Consider the following 25252-nt stretch of genomic DNA (forward strand, 5'->3'; position numbering starts at 1 on the left):
TGCATTCAGCGTAATATATCTGGAGTTTAGTAAAGCATATGATACAGTGTCTCAAAAAATTAGCTCAGATTGGCTGAGATATGAACATGGTCACATGTACTGAAAACTAACTCAACGTCCATAAAACAGGAGTAATGATAAGTGGCGCTGGAGGAAGGCATTTGGGGTGCTAAGGTCAGGCCTTATGGAACATCTTCTTTAATTATTTGAAAGGGGGGTAAATAGCATGTTAATGCACAGGGTGCTAAACTGGGAAGTGATGTGGAGACAGAATAATACTAATACAGGATCTAGAGACCAGGGAAAAACAAAAGGGAAGAAGACTCATATACCCTTGAGTAGTAACTGAGTAGCCCCACTGATTTTCATGGGATTATTTGTGGCATAAACTACTACTGGGGGGCCAGATTGTAGTGATTTTGCTCACCCTGTTGACCATTTACTCACACAAGCAGTCCCTCTAGCTTCAGCTGGTTCTCATGGGAACGTCATCATCTGGCCCAGCAATGTGAATAGGAATTTGAGGATCTTGTCCAAAATTCACTTCACCTTTGGAAAACACAGGGCTCGTAGAGCTCAGATAGAGCCTCTGGGAATGGTGAGGCAATGGGATTATGATCAATGTAAATGGTGGTGGTTAGCCAGGTGGTGGGAGAACTAGTAAGAAAATAATTTTGAAAATTACTGTTGGGCTGGCTAAAATGTTGGGTGATCCGTGATTGAGCACTCTGGAGGAGACACATGGGCTGGAGAAATGAATAGTTTTTTCAAACTCTGATTTGTATTTTTGACCTGTCACGTTATACAATCCGAGAGGTAGTGATGTCTAGTGGATAGAGCTTCAGACTGCAAGTCTGTGGATTTGGGTTTTTTTCCCTAGGTCAGTCACTGACTGCCAGTGTAACCTTGGGCCAGTTACTTCACCTCTGCTTCCCCTACTACCATTTGTAAACTCTTCGGGGCAAGCATTGTCTCTTTGTACGCCCGTGTGCAACTGGGTCCCTGATCTCAGTTGGCGCCTCTTGCAGTCTTGTCATACAAATAATAATCTGCCTATATGTTTGCCCATTTTGCCAATTTAAACGCCAGTCCTGCAAACTACTGCTCCTTCTTGCAGTGAATTACAGGATAGGGGTCTCAGATTGTAAAATCTCAGGGGCAGGGATTGGGGGGGGTCTCTCTCTATGGTTCTACAGTTTGGTGCCTTACATAAGGGGTCCCTTATCTGGGGCCTCAAAGAGCTATTACAGTATAAGTAATAAATCATCATCATCTGAGAGAAATAACCCAAAACAGTTATTACAAGGGAGGAAACAACCTAGAAAGCCAAAGTACCATCAAAGAGAAAGTGAGCAACAAGAGTGGCAGTGGCACTGGACGAGAGCACCAATGCAGCATGGCAGTATAAAAGCCCAATGTGATTTTGGGCTGTATATATACAGGCATCCGTAGTGCTGGTTGAAAATTTTGCAACAAAACCATTTTAGAAGGAAACCGGGAACTTTGACTAAATTAACATTTCTGTGGAACATCTGATTCCTTGAGCATTTCCAATCTTTCAGCTGGAAGCTGAATATTTTTTTTTTGTTTGGGACTGATTTTTGTTTGTTTTGTTTTCAGGGAAATTCTTTTATTTTATTTTTTTGGTTGCTTCAGAATTTTTTGTTGTTGTTGGTTTTTCTTATGTTTGGTTTCTTGAGAGAAAAATTGAAAGTTTTGGTGGAAATAAACCCTATTTCCTAACCAGCTTTAGGCATCATATTATAGGACAAGGAGATGACAGTCTCCCTCCATGCCATTCTGGTGACACTGTGTCTGAAATGCAGGATTCACTTCACTTATTAAAAAGAAATATAATAACTGTATTCGAACATCAAGAGCGGAACCTATAACAGTGTGACTTCCTCATCTTATTACAGTAAGTCTTACAGTGCTCCCATCTATGTGATTTTCTCACAAGTCTTACAATATTTGCTGTTGTTCAGAAAGCCCCACCTCCAGGAGTCAGATGATTCCAGGAAAGTCTCAGCTTTAATTGAAAATACAAAATCTTTCTATTCCTCGTTGTGGAGAAAGCCTTGAAAACGTGAACCCCAAAGGCTTACGCAACAGAAGCCAAATAAAAAAGAACCTTGTGAGCAGTTTCACTCACTGTTGGGGTGGCTTCTTGTGGTGGGGTTCTGGGGATTAGTTCTTGCTTTGTCTCATGCCCCTTCCATCCATTCCTCAGACCAGGGCCCCTCTCTCTGGGACACCAGGGACTCCCTCTTTGTGACTCAGCCCTCAGGCAAGGTCACTATTTAGTCTTCCCCTTCTTCTGGGTGCTAAAGCCCTACAGGACAAGTTGTCTTGTCAAGCAGTCTTCTGGCCCTAATCCAGGTCCAGTGCCACTCTCTCAGTGGCTGGTAGGAGAACCCAGGCCCACCCACTACTCTGCGTTCTAGTCCAGGGACCCTATGTTTAGCAACCACAATCTACCCCATCTCAGACCCTGTTGCTCTTCCCCTGTTCTACCTCTTGGATCACCTCTGGGTTTACCAGCTTGAGCTTCATCTGCTCGCAGTGGGTACTTCACCCCTCTCAGCTTCTTGACAGACTGTAGTTCAGGGTTTCCTTGTCTTCCTAAAATGCCTCATTGTTCCTAGCTAAACTCCCTTTTTCTCTAGGGAATGACTAGAGAGTTCCTCCCTGTAGTCCCATCCTGCTCTCACCTTGCTGGCTTGATACAAGCTCAGCTGGACCCTGCCCAGCTGGGCTTCATCACCACTTAAACTTTATCAGACCATGACTCTTTTCCAGGTGGAGCTATGAGGTTAATTGGCCCTGTTAAACATGTCCAGGCTTTGTGTGGGATGGATACTCAATCACACACCCTACAATTAATATTTTTTTAAAAATCATGATTTTTTAAACCAATCTCTGAATTTTAAGGGGCCAGATGTGATTTTTGAATGCTTGGCGTTGGCAATATTTCCCTTATTTTTCCTCACCCTCTGCCCATTATTGTTTTTTTGCTCTTAGTCACCTAATATCAGATTGTAAACTCTTTTGGGCAGGGACCATGTGTTTGCATTTGTTCTGTATAGTACATGGCATGATTTCGGGGAGCTGAGGGAATGCAAGTGTTTTGAGATACATGAGCCTTCGCTAATGTCATGTCTCCTCTAGATGTACCTGAACTGAATTGTCAAATGATAAATAATGTCTGTGGCAAGTACACAAACTGTGAGTGCCAAATCAGCCCAGAAGATTGATGAATGATAAATAACAGCTCTCCTTTCTTTGTTAGTGGTATGTCCCGCCTCACTGATGCTCCTGCTGGGCAGATGGTGAGCACTATAGGGCTGTCAGCTGGATGGAGGGGTGGCTTTACATGGAGAGACAGATCTGGTGCTGGTTTAGTCCCTGTATCACTTTGGGGTACATTTACAAAAGTGGGTGCTGTTTGCCCTTTGAAACATATTCAATGGTTTGCATTCATCTGCAAATGCAATGAGAAGCCAGGATGTAGCTGGGCCTGCACCCACAATCCAATGGCAGGAGCAAATATGTGGGAGCAAAATCTGGGAACTGTGTTACTTTGGGGGGAAATTGGCCTGCATACTCTCTGTACCTCATTTTGATCCTTTGTAAATGGAGAGGTAACCCGCTGGTCAGCGTGTTATGAGCCCCCATCTGAGCATGATCCACAGAGGATATGAAGCTATTACAGCCCTGCCCAGAGAGCTTTAGTTCAAACTGTAGGAGGTCATGGTTTTAGCTCTCAAGTTCCCCCTTTCAGTTTGCAGTGTGTCAGCCAAGATGGCTGCCCCTCATGAGCATTTTTCCCCAGCTGGGGCTGTGACAGACTCATGTCCTCTGTGTATTGGGCACAGATCTCACATGCACTCACTTGCGGGCTATATACTTGCACTGGATAAAGGAAGCTCACAGCCCATCGAATTCTGGATGAACTTCCGCTTAGATAACACACACTCATCAGTGACTTGCGGAGTCTAACTCTTCCCACTACAGCTGATCAACATTCCTACAAAATTCCTACAAAAAATAGACTAGAAAATAACAATGGTACCTTCTGGCCTTGGAATCTATGAAAAGTTTATTGAACTTTGGAAATTGGACCAAACAGAAGATGGGGGCGGGGAGGGGAAGGGGAGTTCACAACATTGACACCATTCCTCCCATTTTTAAACTATTTCATTTCCTATTTAATTTTCTATTTCACAGGATTGCTGTGTGGATTCATCCATTAATGTCTATGTTTTGAACTCCTTAGTTGAAAGGTACTAGACAAGGGCATATCAATAGTTATTACAGAGAAAACCCTATCAGATAAGTCAGTCACGAATTAGCGAGTCAGCTGGGTTTTTTTTTCTGTAAAAGTTACAGTAAGAGCTCATTAATAAAGTGGCTTGTGATTGGCTGAAGCACAAACTAAAAGCAGGTGGCCTTGAGGTTAAGATATTGGGACATAGGAGACCTGGGTTCAGTTCCCTGCTTTGCCACAGATTTTCTGCATGACCTTGTGCAAGTCACTTAGGTCCAGATCCTCAAAGGCATTTAGGTACCTAATGTCCATTCATTTTAATGAAAGTTAGGCTCCAAAATACCTTTGAAATGTTGAGCCTTAATCATTCTGTGCTTCAGTTTCCCACTGAACAATGGCCATGATAATACTTACTTTCCTCGTAAGGGAGTTGTGAAGATTTCAGATACTGTAGCCTTGATGGGCATATAAGTAGATAGTGAAAAGTCAGCTCCCTAAGCCCAGGTGTCCATCAAATGCAGGGTCTTCCACTGATGTGCTGAATCACTCTCATTTATTTGATTTACTTGCTCTTTCTTTTGCAATGAGATGTGTTGTTGTAATGGCATTAATGAAACAGAAATTGAACATTGTGATTAAAACTGGTCTCCAGCTTTGAAAATAAAGGTGTCCACTTCTCCTGAACACTTATTTTCTCTATCCTGTAGGACACAATTATCCAGTCACAGCACTCAATTCCGCGGACATCATGGGGTAAATTCTTGTCTTCATTTCCAGCGACATACATTTGTACTAATATTGTTCCAAACAAAGACAGGTTCGTGAAAGGCAGGGACCAATGAGGGACAGAGAAAAGCATTAGAATCTTGTCCAAGTGGCCACAGCTTTACAATAATTTAGACAACAAACAAGATAATGCCTACAGGCATCTTGCCCTGACAACAGTGAACCTGAGAGAAGCTACAGCTACCCCAAGTTGTTGCCTACTTCCTCTTTCAGGTGCTCAAACCCAGACCCTCAAAGTTTACAGCTCTGATTCCAAGACTTAGCCAAGGCCTGGGGGTTAGGTGTCAGTTAGGCACTTGGTGGTAGGACTGAGGCAGCTGTGCATATGCCCAACTGCAAAATGTAAGTGCCTTGGGGACTTTGAGGGTGAAAACTTTTGCCATGGAGGGACTTTAGGAGGCAGCTGAGCATTAGGCAGCAGCTGGACAGGGTTTTGTGACTTTTCATAGATGCCAAGGCCAGAAGGTACCATTGTTATTTTCTAGTCTAACCTTCTGTATAACACAGTCCATAGAACTTCCCAAAAAACAATTCCTACAGCAGATCATTTAGAAAAAAAATCCAATCTTGGTTTTGAAATTGTCAGCGATGGAGAATCCACCATGACCCTTGGTAAGTTCTTCCAATGGTTAATTACGCTCACTGTTTACAATTTGCATCTTATTTCCAGTCTGAATTTGTCTAGCTTCAACTTCCAGCCCTTGGATTGTGTTTTACCTTTCTCTGGTAGATTGAAGAGCCCAGTATTAAATATTTGTTCTCCATGTAGATACTTACAGACTGTAATCAAGTCACTTCTTAGCCTTCTCTTTGTTAAGCTAAATAGTTTGAGCTCCTTGAGTCTATCACCATAAAGCATGTTTTAGTATCCTTATATTAAAGGGACAGTTAGACACCTAAGTCCCACTATGAATCCCATCCCACTATGAATCCCACCCTTACTCTCTTTGTTCCTTAGTTCTCCATTAGTAAAATGGAGACAACAGCACTGTCCTACCTTAGAGGGGTGTAGGAGGAAAAATATATTGAAGTTTGTGAGGTGCTCAGATACTATGGCAGTGGCAGCCATATAAGTACCTAAGATAGATACATAGCCATGGGACCGTGATAAAGTCAATTCACCTCTATTTGCCTTCCCACCCTTTATCTGAATTGTTTATTTACACTGTAAGCATTAGAGGGAGGGACTGTCTCTTACTATGGGTTTATACAGTGCATATGGGGTCTCAATCTTGGTTTGAGCCTCTAATCACTACTCTAATAAATAACAGTGGAGAGTAGCATAATGTCATGATGGGTTTCTTGTACATCGGCCCATTCTGACATTCACCAGAAAAAAAACATGACAAAGAAGCAATTTTCTAAGCCGTTTTTTTGTTTGTTGTGAATATGTCCCAACTCTAGTTGACACGCCATCTGGAATTTGGCCAGTTCACTGGGGTTAATATCCCCACTCTTGTGGAAAGTACTGCAGACTCCTTAAGGGTGGCCAGTGGTCCAGACATCTGTTTTATGTCTAGTGGAAATGTATTTTGTCATTGTCATTCTTTTGACATCTGCAGAGAAACCATTCATGCTCCCACTCTGAGGAATATGTTGCACCTGGGATTTCCAAATGGCCCTGTGAGAGTTACTCACCTAGCTCCCTTTGAAATTTACTCAAGCTCTGGGATGAAATAATTTCCCACTTGTGCAGAGGGCCAGAACAAGCCCCATGCACTACTCCGGGGTCACTCTAGCCCTCAAAATAGAGCTTAACTGGGACTTAATATGGTACATAGAACTCTGCAGGGGGTGAATTTCACCCTTAGAGAATTGTCAAGCCACAACAAATAATAACTAACAAATGCTTCCCATTTTTCCTACCAAATAAATAGATTGTTCATCTCAGGGAGCTTGTGCATATGGACTATTTAATTTGTCTTCATTCAGTATTATAAGAAATACCATTTTTAATTCATTTGGCATTTCATTATTTTAGTTCTCCTAAATAAATGAATTCTGAAAGGTTACAGTAGAGATTCCTATCAAATATCTTATCTGTCAGTGAACAGAGAAAGAAAAAAACCCAGCTATGTACATTGCAAACTCTAATCTAAACGTGTCATTAGATTGTGAACAAGTTGTTAATGTCGTCCTTGAAGGCAACCTTGTACTGAAGATATGTAGAAGGTGGTATTGCAGCCTTTCATCTGAACTAGCTTCCAAGCTTGCTCATTCTCCATCTACTTATGTAGAAATGTATCATTTATAGTGATTAAAATTCAAATAAAGCTGAGGATATAATTATGGTTTTAAAGCAACTTTGGTTGATGGCTGGGGAAAGATCCTTTTGAAGAAGATGACAATAAATGTCCCGTAAAACTGCATTGGATACCTCCAGGAGAGAGGGCTTCAAGGAATCTGACTCGAGTCAAGTCCAGGTTGGTACAGGCTGGAGCCCATAAAAGTGTACAGCTTGCTTCCCTTGGCTACATAGGTTCAATTGAAAATCTAGCCCTTAATCTCTCTGGGCCTCTATTTGTTATCTGTGAAATGAAGATACTAATACTCCTGAACCTCATACAGCCGTGTTGTGAGGGTGAGTCCCCTACTGTTTGGAAGGCACTCACTTATTGTCGGGAAAGTAGATAGAACTTTTTGTGAGATACTCTGGAGGTGGGCATGAAATGTAAATATATATGAAATGTAAATATATTGACATCAATAGTTTCTAATGGGGTAGAGATCATGGCAGAATTTGTCCCTTTATTTAAAATATCTCCACTCCCAAGGATACAGTTAGCTTGTTTTCATGGAAGAATTAGAAATGAGAGCATGCCAGTAATTCTGCTGCGTCGTGCTTCCTAGAAGTGAAGTGCACTTATGGGCAGTGGAGTAGCACAATGCCTGTTTGCCACTTAAATTCACACTTTAGCCAAGAAAATGCATTTATGCTGGTCCTTAGTACAGGAGTGCATCTCCCCTTTCACAGATGGAAAGCTGCTAGATCAGCCTGTGGTTTGGTGACTTCCCAAGCCCGCTTTTCAGTATAAACTTGGGCGAGCAATTGATGGAACAAAATATATTACAACACACACACAATCACAAGGGTAGATTAGTATGGAAAAAAAATATTCCTGAAAAATGTTCTTTCTTTCTTTCTTTCTTTCTTTCTTTCTTTCTTTCTTAGTCTGAAGCAAATCAGGGAAAGCATTTCCTTCCCCCCCGACATTCTGACAGTCGGGGCCAAAGCTTTCGGAAATCAAATGTGAACTCATTTTGAAATACCAGCAGCGTTTGAATTTTAAATTAACCTATTTACAATGAAACTATGCCTGCTGATTGCCATCATCTTCAGGAAAATTAACAGTAACGATCATTGGTGTCATAATGCAATTTCCCCGCAAAAATCACATAGGCTTCATTACTGTTTACATAAATTGTCATAAATACCAATTATAGCTGAACATAAAATGTAATGCTCTTTTTTTAAATCATAATCACACAATTGTTCTTCTAATTCATATGCTAGGGGAATAGGATTTTGATTCAACCTTTGTTGTGAAGGAAATGTTTTGCTGGTAGTTAGTTTTTCTGTAAGTGCTTGTTGGCTTATTTTCAAATCTCTCTCTCTCTCCATTCAGATCATTTAGTCCTTGTCCCTTGTTCGCTTTGCCCTCTAATACTCTGAGAGGAGCATGTAGGCGTGTTAATAGCAGATGGGGGAGATGCGCGTCTCATGTCCTCTAGACATCGGCCGCTGGGGCTGAAGAGGAAGAAGCTTTTCCGGTGGGGATTTATAACATCGTTTTGCGCAATTACACCATAGACCCCATAAAGGAATAATGCAATAATAAACCTGTTAAAAGAGCAAATTTGTTACACCAATTTCAGATTCCCCCATAAGTCAGCAGAACAAACATCTGATAAAGAAAATAACGTGTTAAATGACTAATTTTAAAAACAAAGCAAGGGCATTGGCTTTATTATAACCATGCAGTTTTGCCACATATATTTTGGGGTAATAACATTGCTGTGTATAGTATATATGGTACAAGGTAACTGCCTTATAATCACAGGGTAATTATCTGGTTAATTCTGTCTTCCAACTAGAAGCTTGAGTAGCAATGTGATTAGTTGGGGCTAGATTCTGCTTCAGCTCAGAGCCTGCTGAAGGTTTCCAAGTGCTCTGACTCCCCCTAAGTTCATGTGTCTTCCCTGGGAGTTGAGGCTGCTCATCAGCTCATAGGGGGCACTTGACACCTTGCAAGCATAACTGCTTTGCTCAGGGTGTGTTACGTATCCCCCGCTGTGTCTGGAAAAGTGTTTCCTGCAGCTGCCTTCTGGGATAGTCAGTGCTTTATCTCAGATTGTAGCACTTCATGTTGTAGCTCTGGAGGTCCTGGGTTTGATCTCTGGTGATGACTAAGATGATAGTCTTTGCACTAGGTTATTGAGGGACTGATTCTGATCATCTCTTGCAATTTGGTGGCTCTGCCTGCATTGTGCGGGCACAATCTCTGGGGACAGTGAGAGAGCTAACCAACCCTTTGCCTGCAGTTTCAAAATGGAGTTGCCAACCAGTAATGGTGGGAGGTCCATAAGGCCAGCAGATCTAGCTGCCAGGAAATCAAGGCCAGGAAGAGGGGACACAGCAAAGAGTCCCAGAGAGATACACACACCGACTAACATTTTAATAGCAACTTCCTTGAGCCCTTTCATCCTAATCCTCTCTCCCTTCTAGCCCAGCAGGCTGCTCTGTGGTAGGCGGTGGGTTGAATGATTTGGATCTGCTGCTCTCTCCATTCTATTTACCCAGTCCCAGTTATGCTCTCCTTTGCAAAGCAGAGTGGGGGCATTGGACCCTATGTCAGGAATCTGAAACCAAAGGTTCCTAAGCAAGCCATGGCGAAGCACCCTGGGAATGCATGCATTGATCAGGTTTTTTCCCAACAAATTGAAGCAGCTGCATTGTTAATCTTATTCAGCTTCTCTGCTGTGGTATAAATTCTTGGAATAATCTTGATCTGTATTTCTTTACAGGAATTCGATGAAGGTCAGTGAAGCATGTAGCTCCAAATTATGGGCAATGCATTGTCAGATGCAGTAGATTCATCTGCAGGTCTCTTTGCCAATACTTCTTAAAAGCATTATTTTTCTTTTGATATAATGAATAGATCCCCCTATAATTTCTGGATGAAAGACCTTTTGTTCACAGAATTTATATCATCCTGGGTGTTTTGTGAGGGTTTTTGTTTTGTTTTGTTTTGCTTTTGGTCTGTGTTTCCTACTGTCATAGAATCATAGAATATCGGGGTTGGAAGGGATCACAGGAGGTCATCTAGTCCAACCCCCTGCTCAAAGCAGGACCAATCACCAACTAAATCATCCTAGCCATGGCTTTGTAAAGCCTGACCTTAAAAACTTCTAAGGAAGGAGATTCCATCACCTCCCCAGGTAACACATTCCAGTGTTTCACCACCCTCCTAGTGAAAAAGTTTTTCCTAATATCTAACCTAAACCTCCCCCACTGCAACTTGAGACCATTACTCCTCTTTCTGTCATCTGCTACCACTGAGAACAGTCTAGATCCATCCTCTTTGGAACCCCCTTTCAGGTGAGTTGAAAGCAGCTACCAATCCCCCCTCATTCTTCTCTTCCACAGACTAAACAATCCCAGTTCCCTCAGCCTCTCCTCATAAGTCATGTGTTCCAGTCCCCTAATCATTTTTGTTGCCCTCTGCTGGATGTTCTCAATTTTTTCCACATCCTTCTTGTAGTGTGGGGCCCAAAACTGGACACAGTACTCCAGATGCGGCCTCACCAATGTTGAATAGAGAGGAACGATCATGTCCCTCGATCTGCTGGCAATGCCCCTTCTTATACATCCCAAAATGCCATTGGTCTTCTTGGCAACAAGGGCACACTGTTGACTCATATCCGGGTTCTTGTCCACTGTAACCCCTAGGTCCTTTTCTGCAGAACTGCTGCCTAGCCATTCGGTCCCTAGTCTGTAGCGGTGCATGGGATTCTTCCATCCTAAGTGCAGGACTCTGCACTTGTCCTTGTTGAACCTCATCAGATTTCTTTTGGCCCAATCCTCTAATTTGTCTAGGGCCCTCTGTATCCTATCCCTACCCTCCAGCGTATCTACTTCTCTTCCCAGTTTAGTGTCATCTGCAAACTTGCTGAGGGTGCAATCCACGCCATCCTCCAGATCATTAATTAAGATATTGAACAAAACCGGCCCCAGGACCGACCCTTGGGGCACTCCACTTGATACCGGCTGCCAACTAGACATGGAGCCATTGATCACTATCCGTTGAGCCTGACAATCTAGCCAGCTTTCTATCCACTTTATCGTCCATTCATCCAGCCCATACTTCTTTAACTTTCTGGCAAGAATACTGTGGGAGACCGTGTCAAAAGCTTTGCTAAAGTCAAGGAACAACACATCCACTGCTTTCCCCTCATCCACAGAGCCAGTTATCTTGTCGTAGAAGGCAATTAGATTAGTTAGGCATGACTTGCCCTTGGTGAATCCAAGCTGACTGTTCCTGATCATTTTCCTTTCCTCTAAGTACTTCAGAATTGATTCCTTGAGGACCTGCTCTATGATTTTTCCAGGGACTGAGGTGAGGCTGACTGGCCTGTAGTTCCCAGGATCCTCCTTCTTCCCTTTTTTAAAGATGGGCACTCCATTAGCCTTTTTCCAGTCATCCGGGACCTCCCCCGATCTCCAGGAGTTTTCAAAGATAATGGCCAATGGCTCTGCAATCACATTCTCCAACTCCTTTAGCACTCTCGAATGCAGCACATCTGGTCCCATGGACTTGTGCTCATCCAGCTTTTCTAAATAGTCCCGAACCACTTCTTTCTTCACAGAGGGCTGGTCACCTCCTCCTCATGCTGTGCTGCCCAGCGCAGCAGTCTGGGAGCTGACCTTGTTCGTGAAGACAGAGGCAAAAAAAGCATTGAGTACATTAGCTTTTTCCACATCCTCTGTCACTTTTTTCCACATCCTCTGTCTGTGCAAGCTGTGTTATTCTTAAATGATTTATCACAGTGAACTGAATTTGAAGATATCGATGAAATAAGCTGGTGCTTGCCCCCTAACTGTAGATTTTGCAAAGAGCAGGCCTGTTGTGGGAAAACTGTGGTGTTCTTTCTGCAAAGGCTGAATTAAATCTTTGGCACAATTGTTGGAGGAACTGATCATTCACCACTCATGTCAAATGTGAGTCTTTCCATTGGATCCAAGGGATCAGGCCCAAAGTACAGTTATCTATGAGCACAAAAGTCAAAGCAGGGCATCACATTTCCTGCAATTTTTATTCCAGATCGATAATGACCGGAACCGGCAAACCTTCCTAAGGTCACTGGAACATCTGTGCACAGAGGGTGTGTGGCTTTGGGCTCTGATTGATCCTTATAAACAAGTGTCTACATAAGTCACACTGTGTCTCCACTGTGGAGACCTGAGTTGGTTGACTGGCTCAGCACTGTTTGGGGAAGTGGTTTTACCGCATTGCCGTAATGGGGTGCTTACATCAGCTGGAGACAAATTTGAGTGTAGACACATGTACAAGTAGGTCGATGCAATCTGATTTATATTGACCTAACTTCATAGTGTAGAACAGCTTTAGTTTTTGTATGTGAAGTGTCCAGGAGTAGCTTGTTCATGCAAGCCAAGCCTGTGAACTTCCCATACTGGTGATGTAGGATGACTATGTAACCAATAGCAGATTAAGCGGCGTTCAACTGCCAAACAATTATTACTATTCATTTGTATTACAATAGCACCTTAGCCCCAGCCAACATCAGGGTGCCCTGCTATTATATCTGGTACATATTTATGCTAGGAGACAGTCCTTGCCTCAGAAGGTTACATTCTAAACAGAGAATACAGACTCAGGAAATATTGTTGTTATCCATATAACAGAGGGGGAATTGAGGTGCTCAGAAATTAAGTGACCTGCTTAAAATCACAAAAAAAAAGTCTATAGCAGTCAAGAACTGAACTTCAATCTCCTGAATCTCTGTCCAGTGCCTTAACTACAAGCTCCTCCTTCCTACAAGCTCATCTTAGGGAAAGCTAATACACCCTGATGGTGTGAATTAATCATTGTGGCCCATTACATATGAGAATTTTTGCTAGACCAAAGGAAAACATGGAAAACATTATTTAAATGTCTCGAAGAGATGAATGTAAAGAGAAATGTGGGCAAGATTATTATACAAATGTGGTTAATATAGCCCATCCCAGTAATAAAAAAGGTTATTTAAATCTTTTAGATCTTAAGAAAAATGGCTAATTAGTAGACCCAGTCAAATTATTCATTGCAAATAAATTATCCAAGGAATTTAGCCCTTTTTTTCCTGTGTGCAAATTTTTCATGAACTGTTTCTGATATCAGCAAATGTATTTGTAACACATAAATATTCACTAAACTGGTTGGTGGTAGAGACTTTATTTATATGGGTTTTTTTTGAAAGCCATACACATGACTTGAGCATTGTGCATGGCACTAACATGTTACTGCTGTTACCCTCTTACGTTCCCTTTATTTGCTTGTTAAACCTGGTTGCTGTCCTGTCTTACATTAGAATGTAAACTCTTGAGGGCAAGGACTGTAACTCAGTATGTGCATGTACTGTGCCTAGCAATATGGGCCTTCATCCCAACTGAGTACTTTGGGTGGTACCATAAAACAAATAATAAATTGTAGTCATCTGTATAAGAACCGAATGATTTTTTAATCACAGAATTGATCAAACGTTTGAAATTGTTTCTGTTTAGCAAGGTTAAAAATGGGCCCATTTTTCTTTAAAAATGTAATGACCTTTTAAACAGTTTTATCTAAATTTGTATCTATAAAAAGACACTATTGAAAGAGTGATCAACACTTTTTCATTTATTTCCTCCAGCTGAGAGGTAAATTGTTACAGGCCTCCACTGGGTTTTTAGTAAATGAAAAAGGTTGCAAAACAGTTTTGGCAAAGTTTTTCAGACAAAATTTGATACTAAAAACCAACCAATCAATCAATAGAAAAAGGCTCTGAACAAGTTTGAAAAAAAAAGTAAATTTATGAAAAAATCAAGTTTTTCATTCAATTTTTCATTTTTGAGAAAAGGCTATTTTCCAGTGGAAAAACTGTATTTGTTAGAAAAAGTTTGACTGGTCCTCGTTGAATGCCTTTCAGCCATTGGGGTGTTCAAATTTCAACTACTTGCTCCTCAGAGTTTGTTATTTATAGTGAGATGACTGGTCATCTGAGTGAGATGGAATGGTTTCTGTGGCCTGATTTGAGTAGAATAACATAATGAATGACACATAATGAATATTGAAATGGGAATAACAAATAATGAATTATCTGCTTGCATGGGAATATGGAGGCTGATCAGAAATCCACTGACATCAATGGGAAGGCTCCCATTGACTTCAAAGGGCTTTGGCTTAGGCCTGTAGCTATTTCTATAATGAATATTAAACATTACATTATTTAAACATAAGTATTATCAAAATCCATATGCACAAAAGCAAATAAAATGGAAACAAAAGAAGAAACTACACACTGAATTGTCAGTCAGAGTGACTATTTGAATGAACATTTGAAAGCACTGCTTTTAGGGTGTTTCCCGTCCCCCTCTGCCCCCCGTATCCAACTAGTTCTGCTAATTATTGTGATGAAATTGGCTTGAAGAAATTTGTCTGTGGTTGTATGAAGAGCAATGCTTCAAAACTTCGCATCGTACTTATTTGTCAGGTCAGGACGGTTTTTCTTTCCCAGTTGGAATTTTGTGAAGAGCACTGCAGAGGATTTCTCAATATCAATTAAAGTCAGATAGAGAGTGGCTATCGAGTAGTCCCTACAGAGATTTCCTTTTCATTTAAACATTACCCAGAAATGTTAATAATTTCTGTACATAGCAGTTTTGCTCTTACATTTGAAGTTCTCAGATTTCTTTACATATAATTGTTAATTAGGTCACATAATTTTCCTGTGAATTGGGTGAGTTTTATTTTAACCATTTTACAGGTAAGGAAACTGAAGCAAAGAAATGTTAGTGTCTTGTCTCAAGTAATGCAGAAGCTAAATGTAAAAGACAAGAACCCATGTATGTGCTACTTACGTTGCCCCATTGCCAGAGAATCATAGAAATGTAGGACCGGAATGGGCCTTGATAAGTCATCTAGTCCGGTCTCCTGTACTGAGGCAAGACTAAGAATTATCTAGACGATCCCTAACAGGTATTTTTCTAACCTGCTCTTAAAAACCTCCTATGACAGATTCCATAACTTCCCTAGGTAATTTGTTCCAATGCTTAACTACCCTGACAGTTAGAAAGATTTTCCTAATGCCTAAACCAAATTTCCCTTGCAGAAATTTAAGCCCATTACTTGTGCTGCCCTCAGTGGATAAGGAGAACAATTTATCATCCTCGGTCCCCTTTATAGCAACCTTTTACATGCTTGAAGACCATTATTAGGTCCCCCCCCCATCTTCTCTTCACTAGACTAAACAAATCCATTTTTTTCAATCTTTCTTCATATTTCATGTTTTCTAGAACATTAATCATTTGTGTTGCTCTCCTCTGGACTTTCCCTAATTTGTCCATTCTTTCCCGAAATGTGGTACCCAGAACTGAAATACTCCAGCTGAGGCCTTATCAGTGCTGAAAGGAGTGGATGAATTACTTCCCATGTTTTGCTTACAACACACCTTCTAATACATCCCAGACAGGGCTGGCTCTACTGTTTTTGCCGCCCCAAGCAAAAAAACCTGTCACCGCCAAATTGCCACCGCGGACGGCAGGGGAGAGAGAAGCTGCCGCCGAATTGTCGCTGCAGTGGAAACTCTGCCACCCCTTTCTGACTGCCGCCCCAAGCACCTGCTTGGAACACCGGCACCTGGAGCCAGCCCTGATCCCAGAATGATATTCACTTTTTTTGCACTGGTATTACATTGTTGATTCATATTTAGTTTGTGATCCACTATAACCCCTAGTTCCTTTTCTGTTGTATTCCTTCCTAGGCAGTCATTTTCCATTTTGTATTCATACAATTGATTGTTCCTTCGTAAGTAGAGTACTTTGCATTTATCTGTATTGAATTTTATCCTATGTATTTGATACCATTTCTCCAGTTCATCAAGATCATTGTGAATTCTAACCCTGTCCTCCAGAGCACTTGCAACCCCTCCTAGCTTGGTAGCATCTGCAAACTTTATAAGTTCACTCTATCTGCTATTATCCAAATCATTTATGAAGACATTGAATAAAACTAGACCCCAGACAGATCCCTGCGGGACCCCACTTGATATGCCATTCCAGCTTGACTGTAAACCATTGATAAATACTTTCCAAGTATGTTTTTTCAACCAGATGTGCACCCACCTTATAGTAGGTACGTCTAAGCTGTATTTCCCTAGCTGGCTTATGAGAAGATCATGTGAGACAGTATCAAAAGCCTTACTAAAGTTGAGCTATATCACACCTACTGATTTGCCCCATCCACCTGGGGAGATGTTATTTTGTCAAAGAAGGATATTAGATTGGTTTGACATGATTTGTTCTTGACAAATTCATGATGACTGTCACTTATCTCCTTATTATCTTTTAGTTTCTTACAAATTGATTGTTTGATTATTTGCTCTATTATCTTTCTGGTTACTGACATTAAGCTGACTATAATTCTATGACTGTATAATTCCCTGAGTTGTTCTTATTCCCTTTTTTATAGATAGGTACTATATTTGCTCTTTTCCAGAACTCTGGGATCTCTCCCATTCCCCTGGAGTTCTCAAAGATAATCACTAATGGCTTGGAGATCCCTTCAGCCAGTTCCTTAAGTATTCTAAGATTTTTTTAGCAGGCCCTTGAAGACATCTAACTTGTCTAAGTAATTCTCGACTTGTTCTTTTCCTATTTTAACCTCAGATCCTGCCCCATTTTCACTGATGTCCACTAAGTTATCTGATTACTGCTAAACTTTTGGGTGAAAACTGAAACAAAAAAGGCATCTAACACTTTAGCCATTGCTGCATTTTCTGTTATTGTCTTTCCCTCCTCATTGAATACTCTGTCCTTGGTCTTCCTCTTGTTTCTAATGTACGTGTAATTTTTTTTTCATGTTACGCTTTATGTGCCTACCTAGTTTAATCTTGTTTTGTGCCTTGGCCTTTCTAATTTTGTCCCTACATGCTTGTGTATATATAACCCTTCATAATTTGACCTAGTTTCCACTTTTTGCATGACTCTTTTTTGAGTTTCAGGTAATTGAAAACCTTCTGGTTAAGCCAGGTTGGTCTCTTACCACACTTCCTATCTTTCCAACACATTGGAATAGTTTGCTCTTTTGCCCTTAATAATGTCTCTTTAAAACACCACCAGCTATCCTGAACTCTTTTTCTCCTTAGACTTACTTCCCAAAGGACCTTATCTACCATTTCTCTGAGTTTGCGAAAGTCTGCATTCTTGAAGTCCGTTGTTGTACTTCTGCTGTGTTCCCTTCTACCATTCCTTAGAATCATGAACTCTATCATTTCATGATCACTTTCACACAAGCTTCCTTCCATCTGCAAATTTTTAACCAGTTCTGCCCTATATTTTAGAATGATATCTAGAACAGCATCTCACATTGTTGCTTTCTCCACCTTCTGTAATAAAAAGTTGTCTCCAAGGCATTACAAGACCTTGCTGGATACTCTGTGCCCTGCTGTATTATTTTCCCAGCAGATGTCTGGGTAGTTAAAGACCCCCCATCACCACAAAGTCCTGTGCTTTGGATGATGTTGTTAGTTGTTTAAATGTAAGCATCATCCACCTCTTCTTCCTGGTTATGTTGTCTATAGTTGATACGTATCATGACAGCACCTCTGGTTTTCACCCCTTTTATTCTTACCCAGAGGTTTTCTACAGGTCTACCTCCCAGCACCGATGTATACCTCTTTGATACACAAGGCAACACTTCCTCCTTTTTTACACTTCCTGAACATGTTGTGCCCTTCTACACCAATATTCCTGTCATGTGAATTATCCCGTTAAGTCTGTGATGCCAGTTATGTCATATTTTTAATTATTCATTAGTATTTTTAGTTCTTCTTGTTTGTTCCAGCCCCTTTAACCAAGAAACAGATGTGGTTGGCTGGCTATTGCAAGCATTTTGTGCCTGTCTTCACTACAAAGGCCTTATGGACCTCATAAAAAACACTCAACTCAGGGAGGTGCAATGGGCAGAGGTGTGTGATAAAGCCTTCCAGACTTTGAAGGACTGGCTAACTCAGGGGCCAGTTCTCTTTCACCCTGATTTTTTAAAACCATTTATCCTCCAGACAGTTGCCTCAGAAGTGGGACTTGGGGCTGTGTTGTCCCAAGAGATAGAAGGTGATGAACTTCTGGTACTGAATTTGAGTAGGAAGTTATTCCCATGAGAGACAAAAACTCAATGATCAAGAAGGAGGCACTGACTGTGAAATGGGCAACAGAGGACTATGCCCCTTTCTGCTGGCTAAAATCTATGAAAGACACTTGTTATGCTTATAAGAAGCACACAGAATCTTTTTAAAGGGGACAAGGCAATATGCCACATTTATTGAGAGTACAATTTAAATATTCAAATCAGCATATTCTTCCATTCACACACACACACACACACACACGAGAGACTATTCCATTTTAAACGTGTTCCATATCGTCTTGCATCAGCCCCAAGTGCCTTCCAAAAAAATTATGTAATTGATTTTGAAGAATTAACATGGAGTTCAGTGCTATTTGGATGATATTATCATGTTTGGAAATACTTCAGAGGAGCATGAAAATAACCTGCAGTCTGTACTATACTGCATCAGCAAAGCAGGCATCAAGCTCAATAGGTCCAAATGCAAATTTAGACAAACTGAACTCTCCTTTCTGTGGCATACAATTTCACGGGCTGAACTAAAACCTGATCCGGCTCATATCCTGGCAATTTCAAATGCTCCTCCTCCAACACATTTGCAAACGTTACGTTCCTTCTTGGGTCTTACCTCCTGGCATGCAAAATTCATTCCCAGTTATGCGTCTGTCATTGAACCATTATGAAAATTACTACGGGGAAGTTCAACCTTAGTGTGGACATCGGATGCACAAGCTAGTTTCGAAATGGTGAAAGACTAATTGTACATAGTCCAGTACTTGCACTATTCAATCCTGCATTGCCCACAATTGTAACTACTGATGCTTCTGGTTATGGACTTGGGGCTGTTCTCACACAACTGCATGAGGACAACACAGAGAGGACTGTTGCATTTGCTTCAAGGACACTAAGTAATGCTGAGAAAAAATATTCTACAGTCGAAAACAAAGCACTTGCTTGTGTCTGGGCTACTGAAAAATGGAGAACTTACCTGTGGGGCTGCACGTTCAACTTGCGCACAGACCACAGCCCTTTGACGACATTGCTAACCATGAAAGGACTGGGAAGAGCAGGATACCGTATTGCTCGATGGTCTGCAAGACTACTCTCTTTCAGTTATGAATTGGAATATAAGCCTGGAAACCAAAATGTGGTAGCTGATTGCCTTTCTCACCTGCCTTTGACTTCACCAGATGGTCCACCAGAGGATGAGGATGTAGTAGTCGTTGTGCTTATTACAAGCACTCTCACTGCAATTACAAGAGAACAATTTCAAGCTGCTTGTTCAGCATGTCCAATTCAACAAAAAACATGGGAATTTCTGAAAAAGAGATGGCCCAGTCATCCTAAAAACCTTGACCCAGTTTTGCTGCCTTATTTTAGAGTTTGGGATGAACTTTCTTTGCTCGATGGCTGTGTGCTACTAGATACACACTGGCTACTTGTGTGAGAAGAATTACAGTCAAAACTCATATACCTGTCACATGATACTCATCAAGGAATTGTCAGAACCAAACAACGACTACGGGATCTGTATTGGCGGCCAGGGAAGGACTCTCAAACTGAAGCACTCATAAAATCCTGTGTCACTTGCCAAATGCATGATAAGACACCAGTTACATGTATCCCTCCATTGCAGCCTGTTCCTCTTCCTGAATCTGCATGGGGAAAAGTGGCAATTGACATCGTAGGACCCTTTGATACTGCTCCAAGTGACTGCCATTATGCCATCACCTTAATAGACTATTTCAGTAAATGGCCTGAGGTAGCGTTTATATCGCAAATCTCTTCTGCTACAGTAATTAAGTTCCTCTCCTCAGTTTTTAGCAGGGAAGGTAACCCCAAAGAACTGGTTTCAGATAATGGTAGTCAATTTGCTTCCCTGGAGTTTGAAACTTTTCTAGCAGAGATGAACATTTTACACAGAAGGTCATCTCTATACTACCCTCAAGCCAATGGGGAAATCGAACGGTTTAACAGAAGTTTGAAAGAGAGTTTGCAAACGGCTAAACTGGAAGGGCGATTGTGGATAACCTTCACTACTGATTTCTTGCAAGCATACTGGGATTCACGACATGCCACAATGCAAAGATCACCCGCAAAGTTATTGCATGGGAAACGGATGAATACTAAACTGAACACTGCTGGATTCTTAAAGGTACGACCTTTGGCCCCAACCGAGGATGATGTGAAAAAACAGTTGAATGGAACCAAGCAAAGTCTAAGGCTTTCACAGACAAGTGGCGGGGTGCTAAGGAATCAAAGTCTGAGTGTGGTTCCTTCGTTAGAATACAAAAACCTGGAATTTTACGCAAAGGGAACGATAAATTCACAGCTCCTCTTAAAATCATAGAGAAGAAGGGACCTTACACCTTTTGACTTTCTGATGGGCGGGAATGGAATGTTTCTTGTCTTGCACCTGCCTATGCACCAAGAGGAGATTATGCCAACACCCAGTCTGCATTGGATAACTTCGCCGTAGTGTCAACACAACAAGACATTGCACTGGAACCGGGGCTTAGGAGACAGTCTGTGAGACACAGACGACCACCTGACTGGACTAGAGACTATGTTATGTTGTATTTATAGTGTTTTAGTGTAATATTTCTGTCAACAGTATCATGCCTTGTTTCCTATTTGTTCCTGTGGTTAGAATAACAATGTTTATTGTAATTGGGAGAGTTTCTTAAGAGAGGAGGGAATGTGGTGTTTAGATGTTGCTTGTAATTAATAGAATTGGGAGCACTGGCTTTTGGGAGTCTGAAAGGACAGGAAACAGGAAGGAGAGGGGAGGAGTTGAAGAGGCTGAGGGAGAGCTACTGAGGGTGCAGCAGCAGCTTGGAAAACAGGTTTCCACTTTAAGAAATGAAGTGCTGTTGAAGTTTGTTAGTACCTTGCCTGGCTACACATTCACTCTCCACCCCATTTCTTGTTCTGTGCTAAACCTGTAGATCTTTGTATTCAGTACCCTTCTTAGGCTACAGCCATAGGACTACTATAGTACATCTCTCTCAGAGGAGATGCTTCAGACCTGGAGAAGCTCAAGGGCTGTGGAATCACTTTTCCAGTTCCGAAATGGAGAACAGGGACCTTAGAAAATGCACCTTTAAAGAGAATCAGTGAATTAATTACCAGTTGTGTTTGATCCTAGATTTAGCAGCTAGTGATTTGGGGTGCCTCCATTTTTGATGCCAGTCTTAGAAGGGCCTGATTATCAGAACAACAGTTAGATAGGAAACAGATCCTGCTGCTCCAGTGGTCTGAGTTTGCCCCACGGAAGTCAACAGAATCTTTGCCACTGACTTCTGTGGATGTAGGATCAAGCCCCAAGAGCACATGCCACTACCACGTAAGCTAAAGAATAATCACTGAGAACCCAATTCAGCAATGTACTTAAGCATAGACCTAACCTAAAGCAAGAGCATAGTCCCACTGAAGTCAAGCATAGGAAAAGGTGATGTCAGGTGGGCCGTAGAATCAGGCACATTCTTCAGAACGTTGCTGAGTTAGGATCTAGTACGGAGTGGCCAACCTGAGCCTGAGAAGGAGCCAGAATTTACCAATGTACATTGCTAAAGAGCCACAGTAATATGTCAGCAGCCCCCCATACTCCCCCACTCCCAGCAGCCCCCCATAGGACCCACCCCCCTGCACAGCCCCACCAATCAGTGCCGCCCACTCCCTTCTTGCACCTCCCAATAAGCTGTTTCATGGCATGCAGGAGGCTCCAAGGAGGAGGAGCGAGGGCATGGCAGGCTTAGGGGAGGGGGCGGGAGGAGGAGCGAGGGCATGGCAGGCTTAGGGGAAGGGGCGGGAAGGGGTGGTGGGGGCAGGGCTTGTGTCAGAGCCAGGGTTGAGCAGTGAACACCCCCCAGCACACTGGAAAGTTGGCGCCTGTAGCTCCACCCCCGGAGGTGGTGCCTATACAAGGAGCCGCATATTAACTTCTGAAGAGCTGCATGTGGCTCCGGAGCCCCAGGCTGGCCACCCCTGATCTAGTAGCTGTTAGGTAGTAAAAAGCTATTAAGCACTTCTAGTTCCAACCAGTAGAGGGCATCCTAGCAAATTCTCTAGAATATTTAACTCAGAGGGAAGAATGCCGCCTACTGCATCATCACCATCACTTCCTTGCAACACTGAGTTTTTCCTTTGGCGATCTCCAGCCTAAGTACTGTCCAGAAATAAGACTCACAAATCACTGAGGTTCTGAATGGAATCCAAAGTAGTTGAACCAAAAGAATACAGAGAATGCAGCAGAGTTGGAGAATGCATTTCTAGGGTAATACAGAGTAAGATATTAGTAATAATAAAACAAGACCCAGTGACAGGGGGGAAAAAGTGCAGCGATTAAAAAATAACTATCAGCTTTACAAGAGAAGATTTATTGGACTTTTACCACTGAGTCCCTGGTTTGAATCCAGATCTAACGAGACTGACCAAATGTCACTCTAATTAGATAGCGATAAAAGTTCCAGAGTGAAATGAATTCCATGGTCTGCTCTCAGCTCCAAGTGGACATTTGTCTTCATTATGAGCCCAGCATACATTTGGCACAGTCTGTACCTATGTCTTTAAAGAGTCTCATAAGTTAATGAGTGGGAAGATTGAAACATTTGCCTTGTGCCTACTACCACATACCCAGACCACAGGAGAAATGGGGAACTTGATCATCCTCAAGATCTTTCATTCTCCCTTCTTCAGAAACATTATAGATGTCCTTATTGTTATCGTTTTATTAAAAACAAACAAATAAAACACTTTACTAAATGTGCAGGTGGTAAAGTTCCCTCATGTTAAACATGTTAATAGAGTAAAAGTTGATTATTGGTTGAAATCTCCTAACGTTTCATATACTTTTTCTTTCTTTCCTTCATTGTTTTTTTTCTAATTGAAATTCAGAATTTGGTAGCTGCTACGGTCAATTGAGACAGAAACAAGTCTGACAGCTTAGTAATGCAGCTGATTTATTTTTGCAGGCTCCTGCTGTGTCCTCTGCCCGCTTATGATGATTGTCATTAATTCCCATGGCTTCCTTCAAGATGGAGGATGTGTTTGTTGGGAATTGCAAAGCCACTGGAAGAAGTTGTAGGTCCGAAATCTATTATCAAGACTTGAGTTTCCCTCTGGCTCCATGTCATTTGATCCCTTGACCAGGGGATGGGGCTAACAGGGATTTAAAAAGCCAGCTCCAAAGCTACCAGAGGAGCTATCAAACAGGAGCATCAAACAGAGGTTTTGTAAGGGAGTTCTTCAGGTAAGGGAGAAGAGATTTATGTGACCCTTGGGGGTGAGTTTGTCTCTTTGTTTGTCTGTTTGTTGTGTGCTTGCTTGATGGAAGATTATAGTGTGATCAGTTTTTGTTGTTTTTTTTTTTTGGGGGGGGGGGGCTGTGTGCTGAACCAAACAGCCTGCTAGGTCAGGCTGAGAGCTTATTAATGAAGCTCTAGCCTTTTGTTTGATATTTGGGGTCTGAAAGGTATTTTCCCCCAGCTCAGATTGGCAGAGACTCTGTTTTTGAGGTTTTGTTTTTGTTTTTTTTTTTGCTTTCCTCTGCAGGTCACTTGCAGGTTTAAATAGTGTAAATGGTGGATTCTCTGTAACTTGCAGTCTTTAATTGATTTGAAGACATTAGTAACTCAGCCAGAGATTAGGGGTCTATTACAGGAGTGGGTGGGTGAGGTTTTGTGGCCTGCAATGTGCAGACTAGATAATCTGATGGTCCCTTCTGACTGTAAAGTCTATGAGTCTATTTTTGGATCCCTAACCCCTTAAGGGTCACTTGACGAGGAGGTGGGGCTATTTTGGGGAGAACAGGGGTTTAAAAAGGCAGGTCCTAACCAACCAGAGGAGCTAGCAAACAGGGGAGTTTTTGCAAAGGAGGTTAGAGAGGGAGTGCGAGAGGCAGATTCACCTAACAAACACACTAAACTTAGGCCAATAACTCCCTCCCCAAAACAAAAACAAAACAAATAATCATACAAACAAAACTCCCCTTCAAGAGTAAAAATAATGCAGGCAGAAGACCAGCAGCAGAATGGGGGCTATCCAGTATATCCCACTGAATGCAGCATGTATTATGGCCAGGTGGTGTACGTGTGCAAATGGTGCAAGCAGGTCATGGCCCTCAAGAGTACTGGCTCTTGAGGTCAGAATGGCTAAGCTGGAGGAGCTAAGGGAGATGGAGGTGTACATAAATGTGACTTTCAGGGACACATTAGAGAGGTCCCATGCCCAGTCTGACAGCCTCTGTGCTGTTGAGGAGAATGAAAGTCTTGGGGAAAGAGAACACCAAGCTGGAGCAGAGGAAAATCATGGTATTCTCTCTCACTGAGGATATCTCTCCTGGAGAGGGTACGCTAGTTAATAGGAAGAACCAGGTAATGAGGGTTTGGGTTTTTTTTTAGAAATACAGATAGCTGGATTTGTGATGACCAGAAGAACAGCATGGTGAATTGCCTGCAGGGTGTGAAGTCTGTGGCTCCCATGAGACATCTAGATATTCTTCTATGCAATGCTGGGGATACATGTGGGTACCAATGACATAAGGAAAGATAGTAGAGAGGTCCAAATTTTGGCTGCTAGGTAAGAAATTAAAGACCAGGACTTCCATGGTAACATTCTCTGAAATGGTTCCAGTTCCATACACAGGTCCAGAAAGACAGGCAGAACTGCAGGATCTCAATGCATGAATGAGGCAAGGGTGTAGGGAAGAGGGTTTTAGATTTACTAGGAACTGGGGAACTTTTTGGGAAAGGAAGAGACTAAAGAGGAAGGTTGGGCTCCATCTGAACCAAAATGGAACCAGATTCCTGGCACAGGA

The 25252-nt window shown here is 41.9% G+C and overlaps 2 long non-coding RNA genes across 4 annotated transcripts in view; one reads left to right on the forward strand and one right to left on the reverse strand.

Annotated features, from left to right (window-relative positions):
- The window catches only part of LOC141988047 (uncharacterized), a 213512-nt gene that overhangs the window by 142167 nt on the left and 46093 nt on the right, over positions 1–25252 (forward strand). Inside the window, exon 1 of one of the 3 annotated variants that reach the window (XR_012639637.1) lies at positions 23628–23686. The exons of 1 other annotated variant lie outside the window; for it this stretch is intronic. This is a non-coding gene — a long non-coding RNA (uncharacterized LOC141988047). Of the gene's footprint in view, positions 1–23627; positions 23687–25252 lie in introns of those variants that run through there. One more of the 3 variants, XR_012639636.1, reaches the window with a different exon arrangement.
- The window catches only part of LOC141988046 (uncharacterized), a 77527-nt gene that overhangs the window by 1886 nt on the left and 50389 nt on the right, over positions 1–25252 (reverse strand). Inside the window, exon 3 of the long non-coding RNA XR_012639634.1 lies at positions 19607–19682. This is a non-coding gene — a long non-coding RNA (uncharacterized LOC141988046). The remainder of the gene's footprint in view (positions 1–19606; positions 19683–25252) is intronic.

The sequence above is a fragment of the Natator depressus genome, chromosome 5, assembly GCF_965152275.1.
Source record: "Natator depressus isolate rNatDep1 chromosome 5, rNatDep2.hap1, whole genome shotgun sequence".
In the NCBI taxonomy this organism is placed as follows: Eukaryota; Metazoa; Chordata; order Testudines; family Cheloniidae; genus Natator; species Natator depressus.